The following is a 19273-nucleotide window of genomic DNA, read 5'->3' as shown; positions in this document are numbered from 1 at the left end:
ACCATCAGAATAACCCCTGTCTGCTTAGTGACCCCTGGGTACCAGACACTTGCTAAGGAGGGGATTAGGATTGGGGCACCCCTTTAGGGGCACCTGGGCGGCTCAGTTAGTTAAGCATCTGCCTTCAGCTCAGGTCATGATCCCAGGCTCTTGGGATCAAGCCCCACATTTGGCTCCTTGCTCAGCTGGGAGTCTGCTTCTCCCTCTGTGCCCCGCCCCTCTTGTGCTCTGTCTGAAATAAATAAAATCTTTAAAAAAAAAAAAAAGATTCATTGTCTCTCCAACTCTGGAATCTGACAGATCTGTGTTTAACTCCCAACTTGGGCAAGTTGCTTCTTTCCTCGGAGCCTTCATCTCTCTACCTATAAATGATCATAATCCAAGTCCTTCCTTTACTGTGAAGAATCAACATGGTAATGTAGGAGGAGGATGGAACCTATATTATACTTCTGATTTATGATGGATGAAACCAACAAAAAAGTGGTCGCCTGAGACTTGGGTGGGGGGTAAAGTACCTCACTAAAAGTCACAGTTACGTAGCAGTTTGACTGGATCCACCCTACAAGCATTTTTTGAGAAGTTTCCTGAAGCTTAACCCTTCTGGAAGCTAGGGAGGAGAGATTCCTAAGGGAGATCCTCTGGGGGTGGGGGCAATTTGCTGCTCGGTTGCTTTGCTCTTTGGGGAGCTGACTTTTGACAACAGAGAGTCTTGCTGAATCAGCCTGGGGTAGCCTGTGGTCATGACCCACAACTGATTCCCTGGTGGAGGTCACCTCTGCCCCCACCCACTTATTCCTCCTCTCTGTTCTACAGTTTATATCAGCACAGCAAGAGGCAGGGTGACTTCCGGTGCCCCAAACAGGCATGGGCCAGGCACTTCCTTACTTCCAGGCATAGGTCTTCTCCTTCTGGTCCCTCTGTTGGGGGGCACCCTTAACCCTTCCCTCTTCTTTCTGTAGTGCATACATTAGAACTTTCAGGATCTGGCTTCTAACCCTTCTAATCTCTCCTCAGAGGTCACTTTCAGGTTGGAGCCTCAGGCCCACCTTAAGAGGGAAGGAAGATGAACACTCTCATTTTACAGTTGAAAAGAAAGAGGCACAGAGATGCTAAGAGATGTACTCCAGGCCTTAGAGCATCGTGGTGAGAGGGGGACCCAGGCCTAGACACCCACAGGCTTCTTCTAAAGGGACATTCTTATTGGCCGAGGGACAAAAGAGTTGTTTCTGATAGGTAGAGGTATGTGGGGAGCTGCCGAGCCTGATTAGTTGAGGGGTGAGTAGTTTGACCCGCTGAGGGGCACGAAGGTGGAGCCTACTTGTCTCTGAAGCGGGAATGAGGTACCATTTAGCCTATACTTTGCAAATCCCATAGCCCTGGGCCCAGGTAGAGGGAGGTGGAGATTAATTCCCCCACCGACTATGGGGAAATGGAGACAGGTGTGTGTGTGGAGGAAGGAGGGGGCTGGGTCCCTCCAGGCAGAGTCCAGGAGTAATCTTGTCCCCTGCCCTGCATCACGCCTCCTCCAGCGTGACCTGACCCCCAGTCTTCTGGCCCAGGCGGGCAATGTCCTTGCACCTCGGTCCTCCCAGCTCTCTGCTCCCCAGCGGAACTCGCAGGCCACCTCTCTAGCTTTTGAGGACCAGGGCCTCTCCTCTCGCCGCCCGTCTCGATGGGGTGACCTAACGCCCCGGGCCCCTTATTGCGATTATCTCTTGTCTCTTCCCGTTTGGCATCTTTCTTTCCATCCCTTCTTTCCTTCTCCCCTAGCTAGTCTCATATCTCCGTTGAAAACGGCAGTCCGGATGTGGCCCAGGCCCAAACCCTTGGCGTCGCCCCTGACTCTCCCCCTTCTCTCACACCCGCACCTCGGCGGGTCCCGGCACCTTTCAGCGAACCCCCAGTTCTACGCCCTTTGCCCACGCAGGCCCTGCAGCGCGGCTGGGCGGGTCCCGAGCCGCGGCCTCCTCCCCCGGCTCCTCCTGCCGCTCTCGCGCCCCCTTCAGGCGGCGCGTTGAGTTGCAGCCAGAGGGAGCCGCTCAAATCTAGGTCGGCACCCGCTGCCCCGCCAAGTCCGCCTCCTCCCCTGCTCGCCCTCCCGCGCGGCGCCACCTTCCCCCCAGAGGAAAACCCCAGGCCCTCCCAGTGGCTCATCAGGCCCTGCACGACCTGTCCCGTCACCTTCCAGCCGCTGTCTCCTCCCACTCGCTCTCTCACTGACCCTGCTCCCCCCTCACTGGGCTCTTGGCTGTTTCTCCAGGCAGGGTCCAGCCTCAGGGTCTTTGCACAGGTCGTGCTCTCTGCCCCGACAGCTCTTTCTCCAGTTAAACTCCTCCCTGCGTCTGGTCTCCGCTCAAATAGCACCTCAGTGAGACCTTCCTCATCTCATTATCTCGCTGAATTGTCCCCCATAGCATACATTCCATAGAATAACCTTTTTTTTGGGGGGGGGGGGGTGAAATTATGTGTTTCTAGTTATGCTTTATTGAATCTCCAGAAAGCAGGAATATGCACTGTAGAAAACACCTGGTACTCCCTGGGAACTTGGTGTTTGTTGAATGAATATGTGCCCTGTGCCAGCTGGGGCTAGGGAAAAGGCAGAGAGTGAGAAGGAGCACGTCTACCTGCACAGAGCTCACAGCTAAACAAACCATTCCAAGAGTGAGTTTGCTGGGACTGAGGACACACCGGGGCTGTGGCTGCATCGAGTGTGGGTTTGAACTGAGCCCAGAAGTTAGGGAAACCCTCAGAGAAAATGGCCTTTGAGCTGATAGCTGAAGGAGAAGTAGGAGTTAGCCGAGCAGGTGAGAGGGAACAGAATTCCAAGCAGAGGGAACAGCATGTGCAAACGTTTTGAGATAAGAGGGATGGCCTTGAGGGGTTTGGCAAAAGGGTTGCAAGTGGCAGTGAGCAAGAGCGTGGCAAGTGACGAATTGGAAGGAGCTGTTTGCTCCTGCGCTCAGCCTACACCCCTGAACTGCTCTGTCCTTTGCTTCAAATCTCTGATTTATCTTCTGTCTTGTTTCCACCCTTCTGCCCCCTAGTTTGTGTCCTGGGAGGCCGACTTGTATGGACCACTCAACCTTTGTCTTATGACTTCTGGTTGGGTTCGGCCAAATAGGGAGCCATAGCAGGCTTTGGAGAGAGAGAGAGAGAGGAGACTAAGGCTAGAGCACTAACATCTCCTCTCCCCTCCTGTGTGGTCCGTACAGGCTGCCTGTGTCCCTCAGCCAACAGCTCTTGCCAGGCAGTCCTCTCTTTGCACATAGTTCTATCAAGTCCAGGTTCCAGCAACTGCTTTATTTTTATTTTTTATTTTTTTTCCAGCAACTGCTTTAGCTCCATAGCCCCATGTCCCAGGGCTCTGGGGTGGTAATGGTTCTGGGCTGTGCTATCTTTTTGAAATAGTGCTTTTATTAAACTCTTTTCAAAATACCCCATTTGAGTATTCCGTTTCCTGCTGGAACTCTCTCTCTCTCCCTTTTTTTTTTATTGAAGTGAAATTCACATAACATAAAGTTAACTGTCTTAAAGTGTACAATTCAGTGGCATTAGTACATTCACAAATATTGTGCGACCACATCCCTGCTGCTTAGCTCCAAAATTTTTCCATCATTCCCAGGGGAGATCCTGTACTCATTCTCCTTCGATATGGGCATCACTCCTCACTGCTCTGTCCCTCAATCACTGACGACCCCTCATGTGCTCCGTCTCTATGGATTTATCTATTCCGGACATTTCATAGCAATGGGATCATACAATGTGCAACCTTTTGAATCTGGCTTTTTTCACTCAGCATGATGCTTTTGAGATTCATCCGTGGGGTCATGTGTATTGGGCTTCATTCTTTTTTATGATTGAGTAATGTTCCAGCATATGGATGGACCACATTTGTTTATTTATTTATTTATCCGTTGATGGATGGTTGGGTTGTTTCTACCTTTTGGCGACTGTGACTAGTGCTGCTATGAATATGTTTGGACATATGAACATGCAGGGACATTGAGTCCCTGTTTTCACTTCTTTTGGTTATATACTTAGGAGTGGAATTGCTGGCTCATATGGTAATTCTATGTTTAGCTTTTTGAGGAACTGCTAAACTGTTTTTCATAGCGGCTGCACCATTTTACATCTTCACCAACAGTGTTTGAGGAGATTGCTCTTCTTTTTATCTCTGCCCCCAAAAAGTCTGCTGTGAGCTTCTGGAGGCCCAGGAAAAACTCTTTCCCTCACTCCTGCCATGCTCCTCCTTTGTCCACTTCCACACGTTTTTCTGGTACCATCTCCCTAATCTGGCCACCGCCCCCAAGTCTAATCCTCCCACTCAGACTGTAGTTTGTTGGTTGCTGCCAGGCTGAGGACACTGGTGCCTGAACCACAGAGCCCTGTCCCTTCTGAGACCCCGGGCCACTTGACCTCTGGGCACAGGCCATGGTGACTATACCTATTACCACTCTTCCTCAACCTTCCTCTTCCAGATGTGGCTCGTCTCTCCCTCTAGATCCATGCCTCTGGCTGTTCTCTCTTTAAAGGCAGCTGAGATCAATGCTTCTGTCTCTCCATTCTCTATCCACCTGCTCTCTAGAGACCTCACTAACACTCAATCCCTGGGCATCCATGTCTTCCCAAGACAGGTGACTCAGAGATACACTTCTCATGATGGGCCCAGCTGCCTCCTGGTGCCTCTTCTTGGCAGACCGGGCTCCTCAGCCTCGGCACTGCTGACATCTGCGGAAGGATCATTCTCTGTGTTGGGGGCTGTCCTGTGCACTGGAGGATGTTTAGCAGCATCCCTGGCCTCTGGTGACTAGATGCCAGTAGATCCTCCCCCTCCACAAGGTGACAACTGAAAATATCTCTGGACATTGCTAAATGTCCCCTGGGGAGATAATCTGTCCCAGATGAGAACTGCCGGGAGTGTCCAAATCAAACCACACACTCCAAGGGCTGACGTTTGCCTAGCCCATGCTTTGTGCCAAGCATGGGGCTGAGCACCCTGTAAACATCATCTTGTGGTCATCTCCTTCATTTTATCTGTACAGGGAGAGGCTTACAGTGGCTGTGTGCCCGGCCCAAGGCAACAGGGCTAGGAAGCCTACTTGCAGTGGCACCTCATCCCTGGGCCCTTCAACTTGCTTCTCCTTCCTTGTCTTCATTTCTCTGAGGGAGAGAAGCTGGGCTGACAGCCTCTCTTCTCTTCCTCTCCTCCTCTGCTGCCTGGAACCCCACATCCAGCCAGTCACCAATGCAGATGTTCTCCATATCCCTAAAAAATCCACAACCCTGGGGCACCTGGGTGGCTCAGTCGGTTGAGTGTCTGACTTGATTTTGGCTCAGGTCACCATCTCAGCATGGGATCCAGCCCTGAGTTGGGCTCCAGGCTCAGCAGAGACTCTGCCTCCCCTCTCCATCTGCCCTCCCCACCCACCCCCACCCCACCACTCATGCACACTCTCTCTCCCTCTCTCTCTGAAATAACTAAATAAATCTTTATTTTTTATTTTATATTTTTAAAAAGGATTTTATTTATTCATTCATGAGAGACACACAGAGAGAAGCAGAGACACAGGCAGAGGGAGAAGCAGGCTCCCTGCGGGAAGCTTGATGCGGAATTCAATCCCAGGACCCTGAGATCACGACCTGAGCCAAAGACAGACGCTCAACCACTGAGCCACCCAGGTGCCCCACTAGATAAATCTTTAAAAAAAAATCCACAAATCCCTAACAAGATCAATAAGCTCCAATGTGCTTTAAAACAAACCAATTAAAGGGAGCTCCTCCCCTGCTCAAGCACCATCCATGGTTCCTCATTTCCTGCCAGATCAATCCTCAGCCACTGGGACTGGTTTTCAAGGCCCTTTCACATCCACTTCTGCACCCCTCCTCACCTCTCACTCCCCAAGGCCAGAGAAAGCCACCTGCCCAGGCACACCCTCCAGTTTCTCTGTGCCCAAGCCCCACCCCCTTTCCAGCTTCTGTTGAAATCCAACCTCTCCCTCAAGTCCAGGCTCAGATGTCACATCCTTCACGTAGCCTTCCCTTCTGCCTCCTCCAAACAGCAAGGCTTCAATTATTTGTATTGCCTCTTCTTCACTTAGGAACACCGCCCCCCTCACCCTCACAGAGGGCCCAACACCCAGTAAGAGAACATTCCTGAAACAAAGAGGGATAAAAGACATCAGCCAAATTTATCACCTGCCAGGACAAGTGGGCATCTTACACTGGCTTGACAATTCCCTCCGAGGTTCAATGAGCTCCACTGTCTCTCATTTTCTGGAATTAGAGAGAGTTGAGTGTCCTAATATTTCCCAGACTCGAATCTGGGACTCTTCAGCCTCATCCTCCATCTTCGTCTTACTCCAGACAGATGGCTTCTGATATTGAAATTTTAGTTATTCCCAATCATCTGCCACCGATTATGCTCCATCCATGTATTACCTTTTATTACCTAATAGTTTTCTTTCAGCCATCTTCCTTTGAAGACTTATTATTTTATTTTTTTATAAGATTTTATTTATTTGAGCGAGAGAGAGCAAGAGAGAGTGTATGAGTGCGAGTCTGGGGAGGAGCAAGGGCAGAGGGAGAGGGAGAAGCAGACATCCCGCTGAGCAGGGACACCTGCCCCCCATCACAACCTGAGCCGAAGGCAGACACTTAACTGACTGAAGCCACCCAAGCCTTATTTATTTTAAAGCAAAATTTATATAACTATTATTATATCCACAAGGCAGTAGATTTGGTGTCCAGGGTGAGTCTATTTTTTTCTTCTATGAGTCAAAACAAATCTCTCATGTGAATTAATATATAAAATAGAAAATGAATCGAAAACATTCCTCCATGTGCCATCTAAAATTACCAGGCCAAGATAATTTATATCAGACGTTGGACACTTGTATTGAATTTTGGGAGCCAGCCAGAGTATTTTCTGTGTGGTTCAGACTTGTGAAAATGCATTTCTTCACTCACTCATCCCTTCTTTTCTTCCCCAGCTTCATTAAGGTAAAATTGACAAAAATTTAAGGTGTACAGTGTGACTCAACTTTTATTCTTGTGTTTTAGGTTTCAGCTGGCCACCTGACACCCAACTCAGATACCAGCTTCCTCTTTACCCCGTTGCAAAACCCTGTTACATCTCTTCACTGGTAAAAACTTCTTGCTGGATATGTTTCTTTATTTTCTTTCCCTTCCCCGACTCTGCTTTAGCCTCAGATCCACAAGGGCAAGGGTTCGGTCTGTTTTTATTCTCTGCCATGTTCTCAGCACCTAGAACAATGCTCCAGTCTTTCAACAGCACATCCTTTCAACCACATGGATTTATTCTGAGCCAAGCACTGTCTAGTCCTGTACCAGCTGAGCCTGGGGTTTCACCCTAAGGGAGACCCCAGTCTCAGGGGGAGACAGAGCCAGCCAAAGTAAGACTTGCTGATTGAAGGTTGTACATAGATATGGCTGGGAAGCCGCTGCTTTATCTGAACTAGGGCATGCAGAGCAGTGCTTGCTGGTGGGGCTGAAGGCTGGAAGCTCCACGATGGTTAATAATAGCAGTCAGCACTTGCCTAGAGCTTACTGTATGCTAAAATACACAAGTGCTCCCTACACCTTGAAAGAGGGTTTCTCAATCTCACTGTTGTTGACATTGGGGCTGGATCAGTCTCTTTTGTGAGGGGCATCCTGTGTGTGTGCTGTAGGATATTTCACAGCATCCCTGGCTCTACTCACTAGAAGCCAGTAGTACCCCAGCATCCAGGTGTGATGACCAAAGTGTCTGCAGACATTGTCATATTATCTCCTGGGGGACAGAATTGCCTTGGGTGACAACTGTTACCCTAAAAAATTATAGCAATCTTCTGAGGTGGGTGCCCAGTGAGTAACTAGTGGAGTCATTTGGACCATCTGCCTCCAGAGTCCACACTCTAACCATTGTGCTCCAGGCTTTGTGTGTGGTTCTGGCCCCTGGCTCTGTCTTCTAAGAGCCTAGCACTGCTCAGGACCTGCTCCACCCCTTGGCCCCATCCACCGTCCCCAGGCTAACCAGCCCCAAGATTAGACTTCCCACTTTGGCTTGTCCCCCAAAGCCAGGGGTGGCTCACCTGTAACTTGTAAAAGCATCAAGAATTTATTTTTGACAAATCAAAAGGCTTTGGAATGATCATCCTGGGGAAAAAAATTCTGAATTTCCTTGCCCTTTCTTTAGCTTCTTTATGGTTCTCTGTGGTTTTGGCTTTGGAGCTCACTGAGAGGAGGGCGATGTTTCTCATAGCTTCAGGCTTCTCAGGATCTGACCTGGCCCCTGCCTGAACCCAGCCAGTCACGTCTCTCCTCCAGTCCACAGCATGTGCCTTAATTTCTTCAGATGATCCTGTAGTTACGGCTGGAGCCTTTGCTCTCTCTAGTCTCCTGTGCATTTTTTTTCCTTTGACAGATATTTCCTGAATGTCTAGTATGTGCAAGGCCGTTTGGCCCTAGGGAGGCAGTGGAGAGCCAGAGGCCAGCTGTGAGTCCTTCCACCTGTCTGCCCATTTGCCCAGATCAGCCACCCACCCAGGAATGGTATCTCCGTTTCACATCCAGGGGCGGGGCTGACCCTGTCTGGACCCATTTGGAGCAGATAAATTGGTCAAGGACAACATCCTAGCGGGATGGTCAAGTTGGCTGACAGTGGGTGGGTGGGGTGGGAGGAGCAGGACCAGAGTCTGGTGCTCTTTGTTGAGGCTGGAGATTAACCGGGAGGAAGAAGCCTCTGCTGGCAGTAGAGCCCCAGCAGGGTGGGTTGGATCCAGACGGATCAGGAGGCCTGGCTCCCACAGGCCGATGGAGTCTGAGGATTCCTGGGAGCCCTGTGGGTCCTCAGGGTTGCTGGCTTAGGGACCCCTTTCCAAGCTAGGGAGCAGATCCCGAGGTGGGGGCTTGGAGGGCTACTGGGTCGAGAGGAGGGTGTTAAGGAGCAGGCCACAGGGGGATATGGGCACTAACTGGCGCCAGGCGCGGGCAGAGGGCCAGGGAGGGTGATGGTGTGTGCGGCTGCTGGGTGTCCAGGTCTTCGCGTTTCCACATGTCTCTTTCGCTGTGTCTGTGTGTGTCATTGTCTCCATCTCTCCACCTGTCAGTTCCTCGGTCTCTGTCTCTGGTTCTCTCCATCTCTGGGGGCCCAACCTGGGTCCCCGCCCAGAGGCCGGCCAGGCCAGGGGCGGGCCAGGGGGCCGGGCCGGAGGCGGGCCTCGGGGCTCGGCCGGGCGGGGTTAAAGGGCCGGGCGGCCGACGGCGCGGCCGGAGCCGAGGTTGCGGTGCAGGCGGCTCGGGACGGAGGGCGGAGGCCGAGACCCGCGAGGTGAGCGAGCGCGGGGCGGGGGGTGGGGGGGACCCCGAGCGCGGCCGGGCGCTGCGCCGTAACCCGAGGCGCCCCCGCGGGCGCGGACAGCGTGGCGGGGAGGGTCCCCGCGCCTGGGGGCCGCGCAGCCCCAGGACCTCGGCGGCGCTGGGTCCCCGACGGTCGCGGCGGGCCAGCGCGGTCTTTTCGGTGGGCGCCCGGGCTGTATCCTTCTCTGTATCCGTGGTGGGAAGGGACGCCAAGAAGACCCCGCTCTCCCCATCAGGACAGCTCCGGGGGATCCCAGCCCTGCCCAGTGCCGCCCCCTTAGGGCTGGAGTCACCCCACAGCATCTCACTCATGGACTTGGGGCTTGCCATCCGGCTGCCTTCACAGTGCCTCTGCCCACCCATGGCAGGCCCAGAGCCTCAAACGCCCCTCTATGAGCAAAGGAGATGCCCTCCTGGGCCCCAGAGTTGGCCGGGAGGGTTGTGTGAGGTCCCGTAGTTGGTTCTAGCTGATGTTTGTTGGAAGCTGGAGAGATGTATGCTGCTTGGTGTCCCAGGGCCTCTCCCTGCCCGCTTGGACCAGGGGATGGCTAGCCAGCCCAGACCATGCCAGGTGGCTGAGGACCGCCAACTGGGGACTCTCAGGAGGGAGGTGGGAGGGAGACAGTGGGGGAGCTGGGATTTGAACAAACCAGTCCCGTCTGACCCCAAAATCCTGTGTGCTTTCCGATGGCCCCAGCCTGTCTGGATAGCCCAGCTTGGGTTTCTGAGCGGTAACATTAGCTCTGGGCTCCTGTCCAGCGGTGACCTGGGTTGGTATCCACAGAGGGGCTTGGATGACTCTGCAGACAGGGAATGAGACCCCATCCCTCCTCCCTGGCAAGCCTTGGGCTCCATTCTCCAAATCCCAGATGGCTAGGCAACAGTAGTGAATATGGTGGCAGCCCCAACATCAGTGAGAGGCACCTTTGATCAAGGGCTTGCTGTGTGCCAAGCACCAAGCTGAGCACACTAAAAATGTGGCATTGTCATCAAAGCCCTGTGAAATGGGTAATATAGTTCCTGTCTTGCATATGATGAAATTAAGGCTCAGAGAGTGCTGCAGACACTCACCTGAGGTCACACAACTAAGAGGCAGAGCTTTATGGAATCCTTTCTGAGGTTCATGCCCAAGTGTGGCCACACTTGGTAGAGATGGTGGGCAGAGACAATCGCAGTTCTGGAATGATCTAGATTACTGGTGGTTTTTATAATTTTTTCTTCCATTATCATTTCCTTTGGGCCAAGGAAGCTGCAGGCAAAAGCAGTGATGAGACTCTTCTTCCCACCTTGATTTGCCAACTTGGCTCTGCCCTCAGAACTGCCCCTGAAGTCCTTTCTCAGAACCCCAGAAATTTGGAGTAAGCCACCTCTCAGCTCAGACTTCTAGGGCCTTACAGTTTAGGAGTTTCTGGGGTCAGGCAGCCCTTTGGCACAGTAAGGGGGTGCCATGAGCAGGGATGGGGGGTAGGCTGTCCTGACTACAGGCTTCCAGAGTGAGTGAAGGGCAGTGTGAGTGCATGTGGGGCAATGGAGCCAGTGTTGGGTGCTTGGTTGCCAGACGGCTGGGGGGCCCCAGGACCTGCAGGTCAAGGAGAGGCAGATATGTGGTTTCTAGGGGGGGCTGCGGTTGTGTCTTGCATTCCTTCTCAGGAGCCCACACACCTTGTATGACAAGTCCCCTCCGGGCGGCCGGGCTAACCTGACAAACCAGCGCTCCATGGGCGTGGGCCACTGAGCCAGTCACTAGCACCTCGGTTTTCAGATAATGCCAGCCCCAGACAGGACAGGTGGAGCCACTTCTGCCAAGGTGGGGCCCCTGGGTGTCCTTGCCTGGTGTCTGATGCACCAGAGGAGCGGGTTTGCCAGCCTCTCAGAGCATCCTGAGAGTGTCAGCTTTGAATTTCTCTCCCTCCAATAAAATAGTAATAATGGAAATAGGAATAATGGCTAAAACTAGCATAGTGCCTGCCAAACCTCGTCTCACTGAAGTGTCCCAAACAACCTTAAGACATAGTGTCTGCTATTATTACTCTTATTATTTTTTAAAGATTTATTTATTTATTTATTTATAAGAGATGCACAGAGGGAGGCAGCGACACAGGTAGGGGGAGAAGCAGGCTCCCTGTGGGGAGCCCGATGAGGGCCCCAATGGAGATCATGCCCTGAGCCAAAGGCAGAGCTTCAGCTGCTGAGCCACCCAGGCCTCTGGGTAGTGCCCGCTATTATTAACCCATTTCACTGATTGGCAAATGGAGGCTGGGGGAGGGGACTAGACTCTACTCAAGCCTGCTTACCTGGGGAGAGGCAGGGCTGTGATTTGAATCCAGGTTTGTTTGAGTCAGAAATGCACATTTTAAAAGACAATGCAGCCCCAAAACAACCTTTCATTTTATATTTAATTTTTTTTTAAAAAGATCTTATTTATTTGAGAGAGAGACAGAGCACAACAGGGCAGAGGGAAAGGGAGAAGCAGGCTCCCCATTGCATAGGGAACCTGATGCAGCGGCTTGATCCCAAGACTCTGGAATCAGGACCCAAGTCGAAGGCAGATGCTTAACCGACTGCCCAGGTGCCCCTATCTTTAATTTTTTAAGTTGAAGTATAATATAGGTAGAAGAAAGTGCACCTTCCACAACTGAGCAGTTCAGGAGTTTTGCAAATTGGACCCACACATGTCACCAGCACCCATCTCAAGAAGGGAAACCACTGTCTGAGCCCGCAGAACACTCTCTCCCCAACTGAAGCATCTTCATTCATTTCTCTTAATTTCAATGAATTAGTCTTTTAAAAAAGTTTTTTAGAAATCTTCTAAAGTATGGGGATCCCTGGGTGGCTCAGCGGTTTGGTGCCTGCCTTCCATCCAGGGCATGGCCCTGGAGTCTTGGGATCGAGTCCCACGTCGGGCTCCCTGCATGGAGCCTGCTTCTTCCTCTGCCTGTGTCTCTGCCTCTCTCTATCTCTGAATGAATAAGTAACATCTTAAAAAAAAAAAAAGAAATCTTCTAAAGTAACCCCCACACCTAACATAGGGCTCAAATTCACAACCCTGAGATCCAGAGTCACATGCCCTACCTACTGAGCCAGCCAGGTGCCCCTCAACAAAGTAACGTTTAAATAGATTTTATATATATATTTTTTATTTTTATTTTTTAAAAAGATTTTATTTATTTAGTCATGAGAGACACACAGAGAGAAAGAAAGAGGCAGAGACACAGGCAGAGGGAGAAGCAGGCTCTACGCACGGAGCCCAACATGGGACTCGATCCCGGGACTCCAGGATCATGCCTCGGGCCGAAGGCAGCCGCTAAACTGCTGAGCCACCCAGGCTGCCCAGATTTTATATTTTAGAACAGTTTACGTTTACAGAAAAACTATGCAGAAAGTATAGAGTTCCCAAACACCCCTCAACTCCCTATGATTTCTCCTACTGTTGACATCTTCCAGTAGGGTGATATGTTTCTTTTTAAAAAAAAATATATTGCGCGTGCATGTGGAGGGGGAGGGGCAGAGGGAGAGGGAAAGAGAATCTCAGGCACTCTGCCCTTGGTGGGAGCCCGAAACAGGGCTCAATCCCAAAACCCTGAGATTGTGACCTGAGCCGAAGTCAAGTCAGACTGAGCCATGCAGGGACCCCTGAGGTGATATGTTTCTTACAATTGATGGACCAATGTAGATACCTTATGATTAGTCAAAGTCCATAGTTTACATTAGAGCTCATTCTTTGAGTTGTACAGACAACTGATTCATCTTTCTATTTAATTAAAACATTTTTGAACGGGCAGTGTGTGCTCATGGTATAGAAAATCAAAAAGTCCCGGGACATCTGGGTGGCTCAGCGGTTGAGTGTCTGCCTTCGGCTTGGGGCATGATCCTGGGGTCCTGAGACTGAGTCCAGCATCAGGCTCCTTACAGAGAGCCTGCTTGTCCCTCTGCCTATGTCTCTGCCTCTCTCTCTCTCTGTCTCTCATGAATAAATAAATAAAATCTTAAAAAGATAAAATAACTATTTAAGACTGAACAATTCAGTGGCATTTAGCACATTCACAGTGTTTTGCAACCATCACCTCTATGTAGCTCCAAAACATTTTCATCTCCCCAAAAGGAGATCCTGTCCCCATCAGCAGTCACTCCCTTCCTCCTCCCCTAGCCCCTGGCAACCACGTGTCTGCTTGCTGTCTCTCTGGATTTGCCTGTTCTGGACATTTCATATACATGGGATCATATGCTATAAGCCTTTTGTCTCTGGCTTCTTTCGCTCAGGGTACTGTTGTGTCATAGATCAGAGACACAGGCAGAGGGAGAACCAGGCTCCATGCAGGGAGCCTAATGTGGGACTCGATCCTGGGACTCCAGGATCACGCCCTGAGCTGAAGACAAATGCTTAATTCCTGAGCCACCCAGGCATCCCTGTCATAGATCATGACTTCAGTTCTTTTCATGGCTGAGCAATATTCCATTGTACAAATATACCACATGATACTCATCCATTCATTCATTGATGAACCTTTGGATTGTTTCCACCTTTTGGCTCTTCTGAATAGTGCGGCTATGCATATTCATATGCAAATATCAGAACACATTTTTCCATTCTTTTGATTATATACCTAGGAGAGGAACTGCCAATTCTGTGTTCATCTTTTTGAAGAACTGCCAAACTCTTTCCCAAAGTGGCCGCGGTACCTCAAAGTGGCTCCAGCACCTCAAAGCTTTTTGTAGCATTTTTTGGGGGGGGGTTGGTGCTCTTGTTTTGTAGGGGGGCAAGAGGAACCTGGCCACAGAAAGTAGAAGACTTAACTTTCCCAATTTATTGGGATCCTCCTATGAGCATCAGATGGACTTATTACTATTGTTACCATTTTGTAGATGAGAAGACGGAGCCTCTCAGGGTGACAGCCAGTTGGGGATCTTCAGTGTGTGTTCTTTCTGCTTGGAGTGTGTTTTGTCCTGGGAAAAGCCACAGTCCACATCTGGCACGGGGTGGGGGTGGGAATGGTACTTTAGAACTCCCCAGCCTGGCCCTCTTGTGCACCCACTCACCTGGAGCAGGCTCCTTTCTTTGAGGACTGGTGCTTTCTCTTGTTGCAATTCAATGGTTTTGGAAGACATTTCCATTGTAGGGAAATCAGCTGGGACTTTTCTGGGTGGGGGTAGAGGTTCTTGCCGTGACTCGACTCAGAAGACCCCCCTGTTGCCTATAGGGGCTACTGGGAGGATGAAAGAAATGACCCAGAGAGCCACTGCAAACAGACGGTACTCAATAAAGGAAGTGGCTGATTGTGGGGTGAAACCTCCACACAGAGGTAGGCCTGGAAGATGAGGAGGAGCCCCTCGTGGGTAGACCTGGGGGAAGGACATGCCAGGTGGAGGGAATAGCATGTGCAAAGGCTCTGAAGGGAGAATGAACTTGGCCTGTGACCAGATTGGCTGGAGTTGATTGAGCAAGGGAGAGAGTGGTGGGAGAGGGTTGGAAGGGTCCCACAGGGGCCAGGCACACAGGGCATTATAGTCCGTGGGAAGGAACCTGAATTGTGTTCAGGGTAATGGGGAGCCATGGGAGGATTCTGAACAATGGAAGGTTATGATCTGATTTAATTTTAGGAAGATGCCTTTGGCTGCTGGGTGGAAGGTAGACTGCTAGGTGGGTGGGTGGGGGGCAGAAGGAAACCAGGGAGACCAATGCTAGGAGGCTACTGCATCACTGGCCTGACACAGATTGGGGTGATGGGATGGAGAAAAGTGAATGGATGTGAAAGATATTTAGGACAGACTACTGGCAGGACCTGACAACAGATTAGGTGTAGGGAGAGGGGGAGGAAGGAGGTGAGGTGAATATGAGGGTCTGGGATATGCCCCTGGGGGACACCCCGGAGGTGGCGGGACCTATCAGGAGCATTGTTGAGACACAGGAGGCAAAGGTCACAAAAGCCATTGGAAGGGGTGAGATCCCAAGGTGTATACACAGAGGGAGAGGAAGGGATGACTTGGACCAGCTCTAAGGAACTTCAACATTTACACATTGGGTGAAGGAGTCCAAAAAACCCTGTGAAGGGGGGTCTTTATGGCTGGAGGAGGGCAGGGGTCAGCTCCTGAAGGGCTCTGGATGCCAGACTGAGGACAGTGGGGAGCCATGGAGGGTATTAGAGCAGGGGAGTGACAGACCTTCAGAAAGGTGACTGTGGTGGCTGGGGTGGCAGCCAGACTGCAGTCAGATGGCCCAGGGATTAGAGATGACCCAGAAGTCTTGAGCCTGCCCAAACGGTGACACCCCCCCTCAACCCCGGGCCACACACAGGAAAAGACCACACTGGGGTGGATCCCCAAATCATCTTTTACAGTCACTTCCAGTTGCAGATAGGGAAACTGAGGCCTGGGCCACACAGCCAATCTGTGGAGTCAGGATTAGATAGAACCCAGTTACATGTGTGTGTACACATGTGCGCTTAATAAGAAACTCAGGTGTCCACACAGCTAGCCCTCCCCTAGAGAAACCCTCCCAGACCACCTATTCTAAAAGGATTGGTCTGTATCCTCTTATGCTGTGTATGAATTTCCTGTGGCCACTGTAACAATTTACCGTGAACTGGGTGGCTTAAATCAGCACATGTTTATGATCTCATAGTTCTGGAGGCCAGAAGTCTGAAATCCAGGTGTCAGCAGGGCTCTGCTACCTCTGAAGGCTCTAGGGCAGAGTCTGTTTCCTGCCTCTTGCAGCTTCTGGTAGCTCCAGCGTTCCGTGGCTGGTGGCCGCATCCCTCGTGTCTCCTCTGTCTTTACACAGCCTCTTCAGTGTGGCGAATCTCCCTGTGCCCTTCTGTTTTGCACGTGCGAGTGCGAGGGGAGAGGGAGAGGGAGAGAATCCCAAGCAGACTCCCTGCTGAGTGTGGAGCCCTATGCGGGACTCAGTCTCATGATGACCTGAGCCAAAATCAAGAGTCGGGGATGCTTAACCTAACTGAGCCACCCAGGAGCCCCATCCCTCTGAGTCTCTCTTATAAGGACATTTGTCATTCCAGTTGGGACCAACCTAGACTATCCAGGATATTCTTCTCATCTCTTTGCCCTTAACCATTTGCAAAGACTTTGCCATAGAAGGTCACGTTCTCAGGTTCCAGAGACCTGATACCTTTGGGCTGGAGCCTATTCAGCCACCGTCGTCCCCGTTTTACCTCCTTCAAGACACTTAGTGTTTACACGGCATTCTATCCAATGTCTATTGGTGGCCACCCCTCCTAAGGGTAGACCGTGTGTGTTCTGCTCATTCCCACTACATCCCCACTACATCCACATGCCCAGAACAGAGTTACACACATAGGAGGGGTTCGAAAACAATTTGCCAACTGAATGATAAAGAAATGCAGGTGGAACACTTGGTGAGAGGCCTGGCACGTGAGAGCATTTAGAGGAAGGTCACGATTCTTTGTCGTAGTCACTAGCCGCCTTCCCTGGCGTTGCTGGGGGGAGAATCACTGTCCTCTGTCAAATTGGTAAAGAAACGAATATCCACAGCCACGCCCTGGTGAGTGTCACCTGGAGCTGCCCATGACCTTTGGCCTGGGACTTGCTACTTGGAGCTCTCTGTGCTTCATTTTGGGGAGGTTATTTGCTCTCTCCGCCACCTACACCCCTTCCAGAGGGCATATCGCCTACACTAGTCCACCTTTTTTAAAAAGATTTTTTTGGGACCACCTCGGTGGCTCAGTCAGTTAAGTGCCCAACTCTTGGTTTCAGTTCAGGTCATGATCTCAGGGTTGTGGGATTGGGTCCCACATCAGGTTCCATGCTCAGGGCAGAGTCTGCTTGGGAGTCTCTCTCTCTTCTCCCTGTGCCCCTCCCCCTCCAATAAAAAGATAAATCTTAAAAAAACCCTGATTTTTAATTGTGGTAAAATACACATAACATTTATCATCATAACCATTTTAAGTGTACAGTTCAGTGGTATTAAGTACATTCACACCGTTGTGCAGCCATCACCACCTTTCATCTCCAGAACCTTTTCATCTTCAATTAAAACCCTGTCCCTATTTATTAAACACTAACTCCCCCATGAAATTCCCCCCCCCCAGCCCCTGGCACCCACCACCTACTTCCTGTTTCTGTGACTCTGACTCCTCTAGGGACCTCTTATAAGTGGGATCACATAGAATTTATTTTATCTCTTATGAGTGTCTCTTATTTCACTTAACATAATGTTCTCAAGGGGCACCCGGGAAGCTCAGTGATTTAATGTCTGCCTTTGGCTCAGGTTGTGATCCCGGGGTCCTGGGACTGAGTCTCACATCAGGCTCCCTGCTTGGAGCCTGCTTCTCCCTCTGCCTGTGTCTCTGCCCCTTTCTCTGTGTCTCTCATGAATGAATAAATAAAATCTTAAAATTTTTCTTTAAAGACCCTATAATGTTCTCAAAGTTCATCCGTGTTGTACCAGGCATCAGAATTTCCTTTCTATGGCTGAATAGTATTCCCTCGTATGGATGGACCGCGTTATGTCTCTCTTTTCATCTGCCAAAGGGCACTTGGCTTGTTTCCACCTTTTGGTTATTGTGACTAAAGCTGCTATGAACATGGTTGTGAAAATATCTGAGTCCCTGCTTTCAATTCTTTTGGGGATCTACCAAGAAATGGGATTGCTGGATCATATGATGATTCTATGTTTAATATTTTAAGGAACAATCATACTTTTCCACAGCAAAGTGGCACCATTTTATATTTCCAAGGGTTCAAGCTTTCTTTGCATGCTTGCCAACTCTTGTTGTCTCCTTTCTTGACAGTAGCCATCCTAATGAGTGGTCATGTGATCCGCATGACTTATAATGTAAGTCAGATCGTCCCAATGGGTTCTCCAAATTTGGTGATGACTACCTAGCTGTTTTCCTAGATGCAGTAACCCATAGAAACTTCACATCTTCTATATAGGGGATAGAGTTGGGCATTGGCTGATGGAAGAGCCAGTGGGTCTGAACCCCTAGGGGTGGGAACCATGGGCAGGAGTGGGTGGGGACTGGGGACTCAGGTGAGGACCTGGAGTGCAGGGTTCTACTAGCTGTGTTATCCCAGGAGGTGGGAACAGAGGAAGCCCTTGGCTGTTTGGACTGAGGGGAAAGGAGAGATGAGGGCAGGATCCATCCATTTTCAGGAGTCTCCTTGGCATCGTCTGAGGTTTGTGAGCCCTCAAAGTGATTGAGTTTGGCCTTTGGTGGGAGCTCAGGGGACCTCTACCACCTCCCATCTCCCTTGAGTTAGAGGAACTGAGAGATTCAGTTGTCTAGAATATGGAGAGAATGTAAGACCCAAGTCCAAAGACCACTTTAAGATTCCATAAAATGAGGCACGCACATCCCTGAGTGTGGCGCACAGTGTATTGTAATGCTCCATACCTGGTCACTGCATTATTAATATCATTGTTACCTACCCACTTTGTTTGGGTTCCTTCAAAAGCTGACCCTTGGACAAGGATTTGAGTGCTGGGAGCTTATTTGGGAAGTGATCACAGAACATACCAGTAAGGGAAAAGGAAGTGAACCCCAAAGAATCGAAAACAGGGACTCTAACCTTGTACATGCATGTTCATAGTTGCACATTTCACAATAGGCAGAGGTGGGAACAGCTCAGATTTTCATCAACAGATGAATGGATAAACAAATTGTGATATATCCTTACAATGGGAATATTACCCAGGAATGCAAGAAATGAAGATATGATACACACGACGACATGGATGAACCTTGAACATACCACGCTGGGTGAAAGAAGCCTGACACAAAAGGTCACAGAGTATATGAGCCCATTTATATGAAATAAATTATCTATAGAGTCAGAAAACAGATTAGGGGTGACTGGGTGGCTCAGTTGGTTAAGTGTCCGACTCTTGGTCTCAGCTCAGATCTTGATCTCAGGGTTGTAAGTTCAAGCCCCATAACGG

General features: G+C 50.4%; 1 protein-coding gene across 2 annotated transcripts in view; it reads left to right on the top strand.

Annotated features, from left to right (window-relative positions):
- The window catches only part of CYP4F22 (cytochrome P450 family 4 subfamily F member 22), a 68345-nt gene that overhangs the window by 28498 nt on the left and 20574 nt on the right, over positions 1 to 19273 (top strand). The window contains exon 1 of one of the 2 annotated variants that reach the window (XM_072786921.1): positions 9234 to 9328. The exons of the other annotated variant lie outside the window; for it this stretch is intronic. The gene's annotated coding sequence lies outside the window, so the exon portion shown is untranslated. Of the gene's footprint in view, positions 1 to 9233; positions 9329 to 19273 lie in introns of those variants that run through there. 2 annotated transcript variants of the gene reach the window in all.

Source organism: Canis lupus, chromosome 19, assembly GCF_048164855.1.
Source record: "Canis lupus baileyi chromosome 19, mCanLup2.hap1, whole genome shotgun sequence".
Lineage (NCBI taxonomy): Eukaryota > Metazoa > Chordata > Mammalia > Carnivora > Canidae > Canis > Canis lupus.
This window is presented reverse-complemented; position numbering and strand designations above follow the sequence as displayed.